The 15,552-nt window shown below is 46.1% G+C and overlaps 1 protein-coding gene and 1 non-coding gene across 2 annotated transcripts in view; one reads left to right on the top strand and one right to left on the bottom strand.

The window, feature by feature from the left end:
• Nucleotides 1–15,552, bottom strand: part of Rbm20 (RNA binding motif protein 20) — a 213,398-nt gene that overhangs the window by 85,605 nt on the left and 112,241 nt on the right.
• On the top strand, nt 537–638 carry LOC147825751 (U6 spliceosomal RNA). The gene has a single exon (XR_015440633.1). It is a non-coding gene; the product is annotated as a U6 spliceosomal RNA (small nuclear RNA).

A 15,552-nucleotide genomic window follows, 5' to 3' on the forward strand; every position in this document is an offset into this window, starting at 1 on the left:
AGGGCTCGAGGGGAACAGAGCGGGCAGATAACAGCAGCTGGGTAAGGCAGGTGCGGAGTGGAGTCCATGGGACCTCGGGCTGTGGATAACGGACACAGCTCGGGTTCCGTAGTGTGAGTGTGTCGCCCAGCCACAGGCTCGTCCCTGCTAACATCCAGCCATCCAGAAACAGAAGCCAAGAGTCACAGCCGAGTGCGGTGGCCCCTAAACCAACCCTGCCGAGCACATCGGCAGTGAGCACGGCGGCTTCCAAACTGGCGGATTCAGGACTCGAGAGCCACTCCCAGTTCAGCCCAGCTCACTTTCCAGGCTGAGGAATGAATGTGCCGTTTCTCCTTTTGGGCTAAGATATAAAATATAGTCCAGGTGAGCGCATTTAAGACCAAGCAAGAAAATGTCTTCCAGGTTTGGTCACACCTTCAGAATGGGGCCAAACCAAATAAAGTACCAGGTTCTGGGTCAGGTCCTTGCTGGGGCCTGCCCTTCTGGGGTCTCCTGGGAGCTGAATGTCTCTTAATCATAATTTCTCAGCTCTAGTGCTCACTTTGACAACACATGAACTAAAATGACAAAGTAAAATTTACCATGGCCCCTGGGCAAGGATGACATTGCAAATTTATGACACATCCCATATTTTTCTACAGCACAATGGGGTGAGTATAGGTCACAATAACCTGTTACATATTTTAAGAAGAACTAGAAGAGAGGAGTTTGGAGGCTGAAAATATAAATAAATAGTAAGGAGATGGAATGGCTAATTACTCACATTTGATCAATACCTGTATTGAAATATCACACTACTCCCCATGAAATATGTACAATGGTCATATTAACTGAAAGGAACACATCTCTATTGTACTGCTCTCAGAAGCAAAGTGAGGCTATGAACCACAGGGCGCAGTCTCTAAATGCCAGGTTCAAGGATGACAAGGTTGATACCACAGTCCTGAGGGGGCTAAAGTTCAAACTCTGGCTAATTATGACAAATTATAAGAGCAAGAAGGGGCCTGAGAGATTATTCACTTTAACCTACTCATCATACACAGAAAAAAAGTGAAAGCTAGTGACGTTGACGTGATACATGAGTCACCGTAAGTTACACACTGGGCAGAGGAGAGCTGGGATGGGAGCTCAGGTCCCCCCCAGTTCGGGATGACCCAGGGGCTACAGTGGGACAGATCCCCCCAGTAATCACCAGGGGAGTCTTCTTTGCTCTCCTTACTGCTAACAATAGTGCTGCTGGATCATCACTGGCTAGGCCTCTGTGACTAATTTTGAGATTACTGGGTCAATGCTGCTAACCCATGTTGGGCCTCCGCCATGACATTACCATAGGATGATTCATATCACTGTGACAGCTCTTGGGATGATTCATCCCAGCAAAAACAATCCTGCTGTCTCCCTTTAGTTTCGTGTTTTTTAGTCGGTGGGTTAATAAATGGTCTCACCTCATTAGCTATCTGATCTCTCAAATAGCCATATGGGAAGTTAAGTCAAACATGACCATTTCCAATTTATGTTAAGATGACTGATGCTAAGAAAGGTACGACAGACCATTTGGGGTCACTCAGCAAATAGGGGACTTGACTGAGGGTCTTTTAACTGTGAGGCCAATATTCTCTCCCCTGTGTCCAACCTTTTGGCCTGCCTGGGCCACACTGAGGAGGAATTTATGTACATGAAGCACATAATGTACTTAATGTATATGAGCAACAAGACTTCCTTTAAAATGCTTTTCATTATAACATTATAAGGAAGTAAACTAACAAGCCCATGGGCTGCAGCTGGACATGTGAGTGCCTGGGCTACTTCCATGGGATAGGAGTTTGGTATCAAGTCACCAGGCTTTTGGTCCCTTGCGCTCTCTACACTTATCAGGCAGGGTGTGTTCTCAGAACTGGAGGAATGCACGGCACAGAGGGGCAGCTCATGGTTTTGTAACTGACAGGAGGGGGCCTGCCCTTCCTGCTGGAGTTCTTAGGACTCAGAATGTGCAAAGCAGAACTGATAGCGCACCAAGCACAGAGAAAAGCACACACCCTGCAGCATCGCACCAGAAAGACTTAATGCAAAGAGAAGATAAGGTCAGCTTCACCACCAAGAATGTGTACTAGTTTCCTTTTTTTCCTGTACCATTTTCTTTCTTTAAAATATCCTTTACTTTATAAAATGATATTGGAGGTAAGAATGTATTTTAAATAGTCATGTTTGTTGTGAATTTTTAAAAAATCATTGCAAGAATATAACAAATACCTACAATCTCACTGCCCACCACCCAAAACACATGCTATTGTTTTGACTTAGATATTTTTATCAAAAATTGAAACTGTGCAGATAAAGTTGAGTCCCCTTTGAGACTTTGCCCAATTCACTGTCGTCTCCCCAGAGAAACACCCCTGTGTAGCTCGTGTGTCTACCAACCTTGCACCTGTCTGTATCTATCTGCACACAGAAGTACGAAAGTAGAGACCTTTTCTATTTATGTGGGTGTTCCTAAAATAGTATATAGTATGATTTCAACAAAATTTCTCCTGAAGAACAAATATATGCGTGCATATAGTTTCTTCTGACATACTGAAGATCGAGGGCAGAACGGTGGGGTGAAAAATCTGTGAGCAAACAAATGACCCATCCTGGGCCCATGACTCACCGCCTGGGGACAACGGGTCCGTCTGCTTGCCTGAATCCCAGGGAGTTTATTTTGTTTGATGTTTTTGGAAAATGAGAAAGGTGGATGACAGGAACCCTAAGGTCCCTTTTACCTTTGAAATCTGAGGACTCCACGGTTCTACTTCCTCATATGCCAAACGCAGACAATCACTTTCGCCCGGCTCTCGGCCCTCAGGAAGACCAACAGGGAGGTGGGATGCCTAAGTACTCTGCGAAATCTGACGTGAATGATAACCACCATCATTCTTCTCACAATTAAGCTAGATTTTCAACTCCTGAGAATACTTTTAAAGAAATCATTGCCACGTACACAACTGGTTCGGATGTGTGTGTTGCGGGCGAGCCAGTGTGAAATAATTTAATTTCCTCCACTCCCGCTGTCAAGGGCAGGCAGTCCAGTATGCCAAAGTGCCTCATTAGAAAATTCTCTCCTCTCTGAAGAGGTTTCCCCATGGACCCGTGGCTTTTAGAGTGAAATGGATGTGACTCCAGTCCGGGCTGGAGTTGGTTTGTCTGAGACACAATTCTTCAGGAGGTCCATGTCAGGAAGAATTTCACTGGTTTTGTCCAATCTCAAATCGAAGTGGCTGCTCTGAGCTCTGGAGTTAGGGGGGATCTTTCCATCTGCTCGCTAACATAAGATACGGTCATCTCTTCAACTGACAAACTTTGCCAGAAAAATGAGCTTTTTGATATATGTATTTTAAAACTGCTACACAGAGTTCTCTAGGAAGCCAGATTACTAGTGTTTATACATGAGAAGGAAATATTTGAGAGGGTATAGGGCAATACTGCCCCAGTGCCAGACAGTGGGTCATGAGCAACACTGCCGTCGCATGTGCTGATCTGTCTCCCAGCATCCTTCACCTGGACACCACCCTCCCGAGTGCAGCTCCCATGCACTGTCCTCCAACTGCTGGTCCCACCTGTGTGCACCAGCGCCTCCTTGTCTGAGCCCCAGAAGATCCTGTCACCCTGCCAGCCTCAACACACTCACTCTCTCTTCCCTCCCATGCTACCCTCTCTGACAACTGGTTCCTGCATCCCTTGTCCGACTTCTCCACTGTCCCATGATCCTTTGAAAGCAGAGACCATGTGTCCCCTCCAGCCTGGTACATGCTGGATACAGGGAATCAATAATTATTACTGCTCATGCACACATTTGCTCCATGTGCATGTATGAGGAGATATACTAGTTGCGTCTCACATTCTTAATCTGTTTTCCATGTGTGTTGCTACAACACTTATGAAGCTGTGCAGAGAATGTGGATTAAATTCAGTCTTTGAATGCTGTCAAAATTATGTAAATACCCCCAACCACATCAATGATAAAGTTCTAGAGTGCTCACCAAACAGATTTGTCGTTACATTTTTTCCTTTTAACTAAATCTGAAAATATCATTTTGGCGTGTGACCTGAGGAGGTGAGTCTAATCCACAGGATTCTGAGATGAAACACATGTTCCAGGAGGGACCACTGGCTCCTCTAAATTCTCTTTGCAGTATGTTGGCCATCGCTGAGATTTTTTTCTAGCAAATGCATACGAATAGCTGTAAAATTCAAGCCAAATTTAAACTACGATAAAATTTTAGATTAACTTTAAAGAATGAAAATTCTCTGGGCTGGGGATTTAGTTCAGTGGCACCACGGGTGCCTCACAAATGCAAGGTCTTGAGTTCGATCCCTGGTACAAAAAAAAAAAAAGAATGAAAATTCTCAATCAGGCTAAAGGGCCAGGTGGGGTGGGAAATGTTTTGGTTGTAAACAGACCTACTTCAGTACGGTCTCTGACACCACTAACGAGGAGGGGGTTATTAGCACATGTCAATGCTACACAATGATCGGTTTCACAGTGATATTTTCCTACAACCTACTTTGATATTCTTCCCTTTCCCCTCTTCTCTAACAGTCTCCCTTCTCTATCTTACTGAGGTTGGTTTGCCCTGTGGATTTCAGTTTTCTAATCTGTAAAATGGAAGGGCCGATGAGACATTTGCAGCCTTTTTAATGCCTTACAATTGTCGGATGCTAAACATTTTCTTAGAGCAGTATTTGTGACACGTGGAAATGTTAGGATGATTTAGAACAGAAATGCATGGCACAGAGGGTTCGGGACTGAGAGATCTCAGTGTCTGGGCCTATTCTTCCCCTACTTTAGGGTGACTTTACAGAAACTTACTCCACCTTCATGTCACTCAACCGTGTGATTCCACTGGTTCTCAAACATGTGGATGGCAGGAGAGCTTCTCAGAGCACAAGTGCTGGGCCCATGCCCAGTTTCAGACTCAGAATATCTGGGGCAAAGCCTGAGAATCTGCATTTCTGATCAGTCCAGGTGATGCTGATATTACACTTTGAGGACCACTGAACCAGAACACCTTGAGAATACGTCTCAGCTCTGACAATCCATGGTGAGTGGTAAGGAATTTGGAAACATCTGTATTTTTTTTTAACATCTGTATTTTTAATAAGCCTTTTCCATCTACAGCCGCCCAGTACACCAAGAGGGGGCTTCTTCCATGGGAGTTTCAGACACCACAAAAATGATTGCAAAGACCTGCAATTCATCTTATAACTCCCTTCCTTCATGAGTCTAAATCAATGTCTTCAGTAATGTTTGGGCTCCTGGAATAAAAACACTCAAGGTTCAGAAACCTTAGATAATTTGGTTGGTTGACTGTTCAGGTGTATAGACTGCAAGGAAAGCACAGTTCCATATGGCGCTCGCTAGGGCAGAGCATAGTGTTGGCCTGCAGAAGGCCCAGAGTTTCTTAGTGGCACAACATCAAGATTGTGAAAAAATTCATTCCCATGCTCACCCTACAAGGCCTAAGATAAAAAACAAATGAACAAGAGATTTTGATAAAATCACCAATATCACTGTATCTCCAACTCTTCTTAGATTCTTAGGGAGTTTTAACAAAAGCCCGTGCTGGGGCCCCACCACCCTAACTCTGATTCAGTCTGGGCATTGAGGCTCTGATAGCTCCCCAGAAGAACTGATGTAAAGCAAAGTCTGAGAGTCACCATCCGTAAAGGAACAGAATCTGTCTATTTCTTACAATGTTGGGTCCCATGAGCCATTTTTGTCACTCCAAAGAGCATGACCATTTGTCTTAAATTACCCTTAAGAATAAACACTAAAAGTTGTACAAACCCAAAGATGGTCATAAACAGACTGGGAAATCTCAGCTCCACTGATGCACTTTTCATGAAATTAAATAAAAAATGTGTGTGTGTGTGTGTGTGTGTGTGTGTCTGTGTGTGTGTCTCAAGATGTCACCCAGAATACACGCACAGTTTCTGCTCCAGAAAGCAGGAAAGATTTGCTAGGGGAGGACTCTTGTCATCTAAATTATATGTAGCTTAACATGCCAAAATCTTTCAAACTTGCCGGCACAGTGGTAGGTACATGCCTATAACCCCAGCTCCTCGAAAGGCTGAGGCAGAAGTATCACAAGCTTGGGGCTGGCCTGGGTGACTGACCAAGACCCTGTCTCAAACAAAGGAACAAAAAGGCTGAGAATGAAGCTCAGTGGTAGAGCACTTGCTTAGCATATGCAAGACACTGGGTTTAATCCCCAGAAGAAAGGAAAAGAAAAGAGAGGAAGGGAAGGGGAAAAAAGAAAAGAGGCAAAGAAGGAAGGAAGGAAGGAAGGAAGGAGGGAAGGAACGAGGGAAGGAGGAAAGGAACGAGGGAAGGAAGAAGCAGGGAGGGAGGAAAAATTCTTTCAAACTCCCAAGTGCCTGGCTGGCTCAGGGCCAGGCAAATTAGAGGCGCTGGACATATACTTCTTCAACTGACTTCAATTTATGACTGTCCCTAAGCATATGGGAATGCAGATCTTAGCAGAATATGCTGTTTCATCCTGAAGTACAAGATATGTATGTTTCTCTGTGTGCACAGAACGTGGACTGTTCAATGCCTTTAAATTCTTTAGACTAAATGAGAAACTTTAAAGCTGGGACTTTATAACTAAACCATGTAACTATTTATTGAGAAAGTATCCACTTCCCAAAGTGAACAGAAACTTCTGGGTTTTAAGACACATACCTTTCTGACTATAGCCAATAAAACCCAGGTGTCCTCCCAAAGCAGAGAATATTACACATAGATTACTGTTGGCTTTTTTGTCTTATAAAGCTGTGGTCACATGGAAACTACTGCAGAGTGGAGATAAAAGGCAAAGCTGTAACAGTTAGAGGTTCTGGCGCATCTCTGTTACACTTGCCCGTGCCGTTCTTGATATTTTGTCAGAACACTGCAAACCAAACTTGTGGTTAAGATGCAGGAAGACTGAGAACTGCGTTGGCCAAAGCCAGCATGGCTAAAACAGAAAGGCTGATTTTTTCACTTGAAAATGCTCTCCGGCACTTTCCTTGCCACCCCATGCATTGCTAATTAGGAGCAGCCAAGGTTTGACATGTACACAGTCCTCTACGGTCAAATTGATTATTATATTACTATGGAAAATGAAGAAGTCATTTTGTTCAAAATATCAAATTCCACAAAACCATACACGGCAGCTGTTAGTGTATGCCTGGGGGGAGGGGCAAGTGTGTGAAAATATCAACTCTCTCCCCCTCAGTTTTCTGACATCTTTGCGAAGATGTGGGGAGGAAGGAAGGAAAGAAAAGAAAACGACACGGACTTATTTTCAGGCTAAACAAATTTCCATGATACCAGATAGACCACACACACCATTTTTATGAGTATGGTCTTGCTTCTTTTGCACGATTGCAAGCAGAAAACCAGCGCTCCTCTACTGTGCGCGGCAAAGCTACTTTAAATTGTATCAGATAAAAAAACGAGGTGAGTCATGTTTGGTGGTGCTTAAGCCTGCTAACAGTCACGCCCGACTCCAAAAGTGTCCTGGAGCCACACTACCGAAGTTCAGACGCTTGTTTGTTTGGAGACTTAAAATCGTTTTTGTTTAAAAATTCTAGCTTTCCCTAAAGATACCTAAGAGTTGTTGACATTTCCGCTACAGCCAACCTCAGAGGTGCTCCGAAGTGACTCTCGGGTGCCGCCCCTTGACGAATTAGCCTGTGCTAGGGAATCTGACCACAGCCCCCCCTCCCGGTTCACGGTGAGTCTGATTGTTCAGTCAACAGATAGGACAACTCAGACACCTTGACGGTCATTTTCTATCGATGATAAAAACCCAACGATTAACACAAAGCGCCCACTCTGATCGCAAGCTTTCGGATTCTAAATGCGTCCCATCCAGTCCCTCAGATCTGGTGATGAGTTGATGTGCTCCCCAGTTGGTGCTTCACTTTTCTTTATGAAGGAGTTTAGTAGCCGGCATAAAAGACCATCTAACTTGCGACACTGGGCTTGCTCATCACACTGGGGTCATGAGGTGCCGCTGGAGGTCACATGCTAAGCAGCCTTTGTGAATCACTTATTAAAATTCTTTTAAACGGTAGGGGCTGGAGATACACACAAACCGCATACTCATGCAGGAACACTTAGCACCAAGAACATGGTTAGAAGTGACTCCCTGGTGGAAAATTAAAAGAAATCACTGCTTTCCTCCTTGGGCTGGGGAAAGGCAGGGTGGCGTCATGCAATCTTACCTTTCTGAAACAGGCCCTGGGGCCAGGCGCTGACCTGCGGCCACTGGAGCTGGGAGTCATTTTGGGTGTCGCGCATGTGCCTCCCTAGAAAATTCCATCAACATTCTACCAGTTTTCTGCATGCCACTCATGACAAGCCTCCACTGAAGCTCTCCCGACTCTGAGAAGGGGTGGGGGTGGGGCGCTGGGAGCAAGGGAGACAGGGAGAGAGGGAGAGAGGGAGAGAGGGAGAGAGGGAGAGAGGGAGAGAGGGAGAGAGGGAGAGAGAGAGGGAGAGAGAGAGGGAGAGAGAGAGGAAGAGAGAGAGAGAGAGAGAGAGAGAGAGAGAGAGAGAGAGAGAGAGAGAGAGAGAGAGAGAGAGAGGGAGAGAGAGGGAGAGAGAGGTCCCAGGCACTGCACACCCGTCTGGACGAGGAGTCACATGCCTCAGAAGCCATTCCTGCTGCATTACACATGCTGAGTGTAAATGGCAAACAATATCAGTCCATGTTTATGCCACATGTTCTCAGCCTCTTTGAGTATCAACACCCAAGCCAGTTCCATGCAGAGAGCTCTCCGGAGAATGCTCAGAAGGAGGGTGTCTTAGGCTAACCATTCCAGCCATTTTTCAGAAAATTCCAAAACCTCTTGGCCTGGTTTACCTCTTTATTTTGTTGGTTTGGGTGCTGGTAGTTTATTTTTAGTTTGCTTGCTTGTTAGCCTGGATTTCACAGGTGACAATTTGGTCCTGAGGTTACCCACATGAACCTCTAGCAATGCACTGAGAAACTGACCCCTGACCAGCGTACCTCCTGCACCCCATGCCCCTGCTTTTACTTTATTTTTGTGGAACATGGGGTGGGAAGACCACCACTTTGCCGGCTCGGTGGTAATCCGATGCCTTTCAGGAGGAAAACTGGATTCCCCTTTGCTTTAATAGTGGCTGTGTTCGTGTGTGTGCGGGGGGAGATATTGTCCCTGGGGAATGCCAAGGACAGTCTGTCGAAACTGGGGTGCAGGGACAGTGCAACTGACACTCACTGGGCAGCAAAGAGGGGTTTCCATAATATTTATGGTATTGCAGTTAAGAAACTGCTTTTTGGCTACAGCTTTTGACCAATTAGGTGGAAAATACAATACAAAAAGGAGAGAGGAGGGGGAAGAGAGGTGGGAAGGGGATGGAAGAGGAGGGAGAAGAAAAGAAGAAAAGAAAAGAGCAGCAAGAAGTCCCTCCCTAGGAAGAAGCTGGCCTTTGTGGTGGTTTGCATGCAAACCTTTCCACCATTCTCTTGTCAATTCTTTAAAAACTTTTCTTTTTCCAAATATCACACTTCACCATGAAGCCAAATCAAACTTGTGTGTGACGTTCTAACCCCGAATCTGCTGTCACAGATTCCTCATTGTCAGGTTATGTAAAGCAAATGTCAGTCCAGCTTGGCCTGGCTCGGACAGCCTGACGCTCTTCTGTAATGACCTGTGTTCTCCATAATCCTCTCCCCAAAATGATTCAATAGAGTGTGCATTTTGAAAAGCAAAGCTCGCTGAAGAGCTTATGTGGGACTTAGTGATGAAAGCTTACCAGATTCTCCTACTTAGACCCCTGGAGGGCGGGGTTGTGGGGGGCAGATTATCCCTACCTCAACACGACACCCACCGGTGCTCCAGCCTCAGGGAGGTGCCCTCCAGCCGGGCTACACTAACACTCGGGTGTTTGACGGTTCTACGGCCCATCAAAAAGCCAAAGTGAAATCTGGTCAGATGCATTCGAACAGCCTGTTTCCAGCTGCACACCAGAGGCCCTGCCATCACCGACCTGCCCAGGGAGCTCCCACGAAAGCCCAAGGGCTCCTCTTCCTAATTTAGTCACAGCCCACAGGCTGCCCCAGGCTCAGTTGGCTCTTGGCTGCTGACTCAGCCCCAGATACCTAAAGACGCCAGTCCCAGATCCTGACCCGGAGGAACCAGCCAACCTGGCTGAAGCTGCGTTCTGCTCAGGCCTTGGTCCCTCCCCATCTACTAAGTTTCCCCAGGCCCAAGGCTCCATTCAAGCCGTGACTGGATCTTTCTCCCTTCCCCAGCCTCAGCCTTCCTTCTTTGCACCCAAGACTTTCTTAGGATAGGAGTTCACTGAAAAGTGCCTCACCACACCCATCTCTCCAATTCCCATGGAAGGCTCTGCTCCCACCTGCCCATGTGGGAGGTCTGTGCTGTTAAAAACAAAAGTCCTGAAGGGCTAAGGGTATAACTCAATGGTAGAGCACTTCCCTCGAATGCACAGGGCTCTGGGGTTCAATCCCCAGGACTGGAAAAAAAAAACAAACAGATAAAGGGGAATAAGAACCAGGCCCACTTCTAGGATTATGGCAAAAGGTGTGAGTCCAACACAGCCTTGTGCCTGGGACAGTCAGCCACAGCGTGAGCATCTGCTGCTGTGAGCTTGATAATGCGACACACTGCATGTGACCTTGAGAATCAAACTGAAAGGTGCTCCAAGGTGGCCTTGGAGTGTAATTCCTACGGAGAAAAGTCCATACCTAGAATGAGCTCTTCTAATTATATGGTCCTAGCTCTTACCCAGAGTCAAGGACACAACCTTAGGTCCCAGTGGAAAATGAAGGAGCACAAACTGCCCATCACAAATTGAAATTCAGTTTGATGTAGAAGAACATGTTGAGTACCTACTGTACCTCAGCCTTGTATGATGCAAGGTGGGGAGGGAGGAACAAGAGGAAACACTGAGTGTGGATTTGCAAGGCATTACACTACCTGCTTCATTCATTCTCTTGACCGTCACTTAATTTCTAAGAAATTAAGGTCACTGTCTCTACTTTACAGATGAGAATACTGAAGCTCTCAATAACTAAGTACCTTACCTAAAGAGCCAAAGCTAGTATGTGCTCATTTGAAACCAGGTTTGTTTGATGCCCCAAAACTTTGCCCTTCCATTACAATACCTCCTGGCATGCAAGATGGGTCATAAATGTAGATGATACACTTACAGGAAAATAAGTAACTATTGCAGGTAGGCTGTGTTCAAAGTACAATGAGTGCAGGTCCAGCTACTTGCAAGGTCCAGTGCCAAGTGACAGACAATGCAGGACACTTGTTGAAAACCTAGCAAGAATTTCAAAATGGTGGCAGCGGAGCCTTAAACCAGTCAAGCACTGGGGCCTACTAAGCAGTGATCCTTATGTAAATAAATCCAGTCCTAGGTGGGAGAGAAGAACTTGGGAAGTGAGTGACCATATCTCCCATCTGCCTTGACAGCAGGAGAGATAGAGAGAGGGAGGGAGGGAGAGAGACAGAGAGAGAGAGAGAACGAGAACACCATATTCCTGAGGCCTTTGCTGGATATGCAAGCCTTGCCCTATTTTCTTTGGGTAAATTCTGTCTCCTGCTCTAGAGCTAATATTAGGGCAAAAAGTAATGCTTGAGGTGTCTGCAGGAGGCAAGTCTAGCCCAAAGGAATGCTGCTATTTTTTATGATGCTGTCATGAGTCTCTTCAGCTGCCCCAGTGGAAAGGAAAAATTTGGCCTTCACCCTGGAGACCCATCCTGTAGTGAGGAGATAACAATGCTCCGTGGAAGGTGGAGACAGCAACCGGCAGCGGTGTCCAGCCCAGGTGTGGAGGGACAAAGGCAGAGAAAGGCTGAGAACATGTGAGGATAATGGACGATCACCTGAGATGCAGGCTGGGCCTAACTGCATCCCCTGCTCACACTGTGACCTCGGCCAACCAGTTACTGAATCCTTGTGGCTCGAGAAGTCCAAGTGCCAGGGCCACAAGAACTAAAGATCTGCCATGTGGATGTTTAGAAGTGATGTTTACATCTAACGTTAACCCTCTAACAAGTTCGTGTTAAATTAAAAGCCAATACACAAAACTATATACGTATACATATTGTGGTTTCAGCCACAGGGAAAAGAAAATAACCCTTTGGTAGCGAAAAAGCACTTTTAAAGAACATACCAAAAAAGTTAACAGGGGCAACTAGGTTTAGAAGGCAGAATTGTAAGTCCTCTCTCCCTCAGAAATTTTCCAATTTTTCTTTAATAAACAAGTCTTTGTTTTCCTCGTAAAGATAATTTCTTACAAGATGAAAATAACTCAGCTGGGCTCATACTGCCCCATTCCACTTGGCTTATGGAGCCTTCAAATGAACCCCACATATGAAGGTGTCTAACAGAGCCCTTTCCCATCACAGAGACTCTTCTCTGGGAGAAGGATGGGTAGAAGTGAGCAGCCATGTGAGGCACCACCACATGAGGCCACAGCACGGGATTCTGGGGGGTTTTCACCCTTATCTTCCGGAAAGGATCTCTACCAAAGGAGCCAGAAGAGGCCAGCACATTGCTCAGGCCTTGCAGAGGTTCATCTTATGATCTCAGGCTTCTCCACCAGAATGGCGGAGGCCCTAAGCATGGATACAGCTTCTTGGTACACGCTATAGCGTGACATCCACAGCCTCTCTCCTTTCCTGCTGTCCTCCTCTCCCTCCCATCATCACTGGTCTGAGTTAGTTGCAGAGAGCCAGCTGGAACCAAAGGGAGAAGGCAGGGTAGCCACTCAACCCGTGGAGGTGGGCTCTGCTGGTTTATATAACTTTCAGGCCAGTAATAAGTGAATTGTTTTTTCTTCTGGGTATGTAAATACCAGGGGAGTAGTAACCAATGGTGAATCTGGGCCAGTCCCAGATTAGAGGCTCTGTAGCAGGGCCTCCTCTAATCCTTAGTGCACTGAGCCAGGATTGGCTACCTCACCTCTGTTTTCTCCTGGGAACTTGCTGGAGCTGAATCTCCAGCCACGCTAGATGGGCAGAGTTGGTCGCTGCCACGGTCGGTCTTCCCTCCCCTCCCCAATTCTCCTCCACTGCTGGGATAAGTCAGCAGCTGCCTGGAATAGCTCAGTTCTTGGCCAAGAGGCACAGAAGCTTTCTTAGTGTGCGAGGTCCCAGTGCATGGGCAGCATGTGAGGAAACCCCTGGAAACATCCTAGGCTCTGGCCTCGCCCCTCCCCTCCCCTATTCGCCTCTCCTCTTTTTTAGTTTTCTTAATTGTTTCCAATGCAAAGTGGTGATTCTATTCTAGTGGTGAAACTATCTTTAAACATTAGTTTCTCTTTCAAACGAGGGCTGACTATGCCATTTTTAGCAATGGGGAAAAGTTAAGCGAGAACCAAGGAGGTGTCAGGCCCTGGGATGGATGACAGGCAGTAAATGGGAACCAAACTGACCCCTTGAAGGAGGAAAGGTAGAGATCCTGGCCTCTTGACACAAGAAAATGCAAGTCCTGTTAAGAACAAAGACAGGATTTGTTTCCAGAACGAACGAACTTGGCCTTGGAAAGGGCTCCATCCTACGCGGACACAGCCCACTGGCGGAGGAAACTAGTCAAGAGTGGTGAGTCAGACGACGTGGGCACGAGCCTGTCCTAGGAAAGGAAACTGGTTCTTTGTCAAGCAGGGGGTTTAACTCCTATTTGGCTAAGGGTTATTCCTCTGTGGGTCCTCCAGGGGCCCACAAAACAGAAGCAGGAAGCATCAGTAAACTTTGTGGATTTGCTCTTCCGAGACAGACCACAGCTTCCAGACTTAGGTCTCACGTTGGGACCATAGGATAACCATATCCTCGGGACCTCTGCACAAGCTGTTCTCTCCCCATGAGCTGAACGGTGGGATAGGATAGCTATTAGCCACAGGTAGCAATTTAAGTTTAAGTTCTTAATGTTAAATAAAATTTAAAACTCCACTCCTCCATTGCAGCAGCCACGTTTCTAGTGGCCACCATATTGTGCAGCATGGTACTGAACATTTCCAGAAGTCATAGGAGTTACTGAACACAACTGCTTCAGATTTTCATGGAACTGATTCTTCAAATCCAGGTCCCTGCGCTACTGTCATCTTCTTCTTAAAGGAGCCACATGGCAATTAGGGATCTAAAGCATGACACGAGGGCACTCTCTGTCCCCTTCCCTTAGCCTTTTATCACTGTGAAGTCACCTTGTTTTTTAATTTTGTGTTTTTCATCCATCCCAGGCCAGCCAGGATCCTGCCTGTCTTTTCTACTGCTGTATGCCCAATGCCCAAAACAGTACCTGGTACATGTATTCCTCCACGTCTATATACAGAAACAAGGTGGGATGGGTCAGTACTGTTGAACAAATGATGCAAGGTAGGGTCCGCCCCCTGCCCCTGGGAGGAGAGGATCCCAGACTCCAAAACAGCTGAAGTTCTTTTCCCATAGAGCAAGATAACATCAGAAGCATCTGGTGAGCCTGGGCGTTACGGGAGTACTGAGGTAGCAGCAGAGCAGCTGGAACCAACTCTGTCCAGTTCTCCCTGAGAGCCCGACCCAGTTGCCCTTCTTCCCCTCTATTGGCCAATCGCTGTCTACTGCCTTCCTCCTCTGCTTCTGTGAACGATCGAGATATCATCTAACATAGTAGTAGATATTTTCCAACCCAGTGTTGGTTTTCCTCCACCCGTGTGTACAAAAACAAGCAACTAGGTGGGGTGGATCCTAAGTCTGAGGCTTTAGTATTTAATATTTCACATACTCTGAGAGTGCTTTCTGATGGGCTTTGGAAGAGGAGGAGGAGGGGAGAGAGAAGGAGGAAGAACACTCGACTAACACTTTGTTTTACTACTCACTTCAGTGAAAATTTAAATGGCAAGAGTACAACTCAGCAAAACATGACCTTCCTATGGCCAAATACCAGAGTATAAAGATATAAAAGCTAGGAATTATACCACGTGCTACACGTTACTGATCTTTTATAACGAGCTGTGTATAAAAGTCACTGTTGTTTGGGAACAAAACATTCAGCCATATAACCAGAGAAACAGGTCATGAAAAAAAACGTGTGCTTGGGAGGAGAACAACCAAATAGAAAGCGGAATAAAAGCAGGCAGAATCTGTGTTCTGAAGTAAACAAGGAAGGAATCACCACAGTTAAAAGAAGTAGAGGGGCTAGAAGGAGGCTAGAGGAGCAGCTTGAAGAAGCTTCAGCAATGAACCCTCTAATTCTTGCTGAGGAAATAAATCTGATGCTAAACTGCCTTCCCCTTATACAGCACAGGGCAATTGTTGCAGAAGCTTGAACTGATGTCTTAGCAGCATTAATTAATAAATGCTCTGTCCTTGCATGTACAGGGCCCTTACAGAGCAACGAGCTGGAAAGAATTGGCAAGGAGACACATCTTTCCCTCCAAAGTTTTATTAACTCCAATTCCAATATCCATTCTGAAACAATGTCCAGAAAATTAGGTCTGCCCTGAAGCACAACTTGTGAATTAATCATAAGATTGCATAAGATCTCGT

Source organism: Heterocephalus glaber, unplaced genomic scaffold, assembly GCF_053883595.1.
Source record: "Heterocephalus glaber isolate CG9 unplaced genomic scaffold, H.glaber_assembly_v1.0 deba00001497, whole genome shotgun sequence".
Taxonomy (NCBI): Eukaryota; Metazoa; Chordata; class Mammalia; order Rodentia; family Bathyergidae; genus Heterocephalus; species Heterocephalus glaber.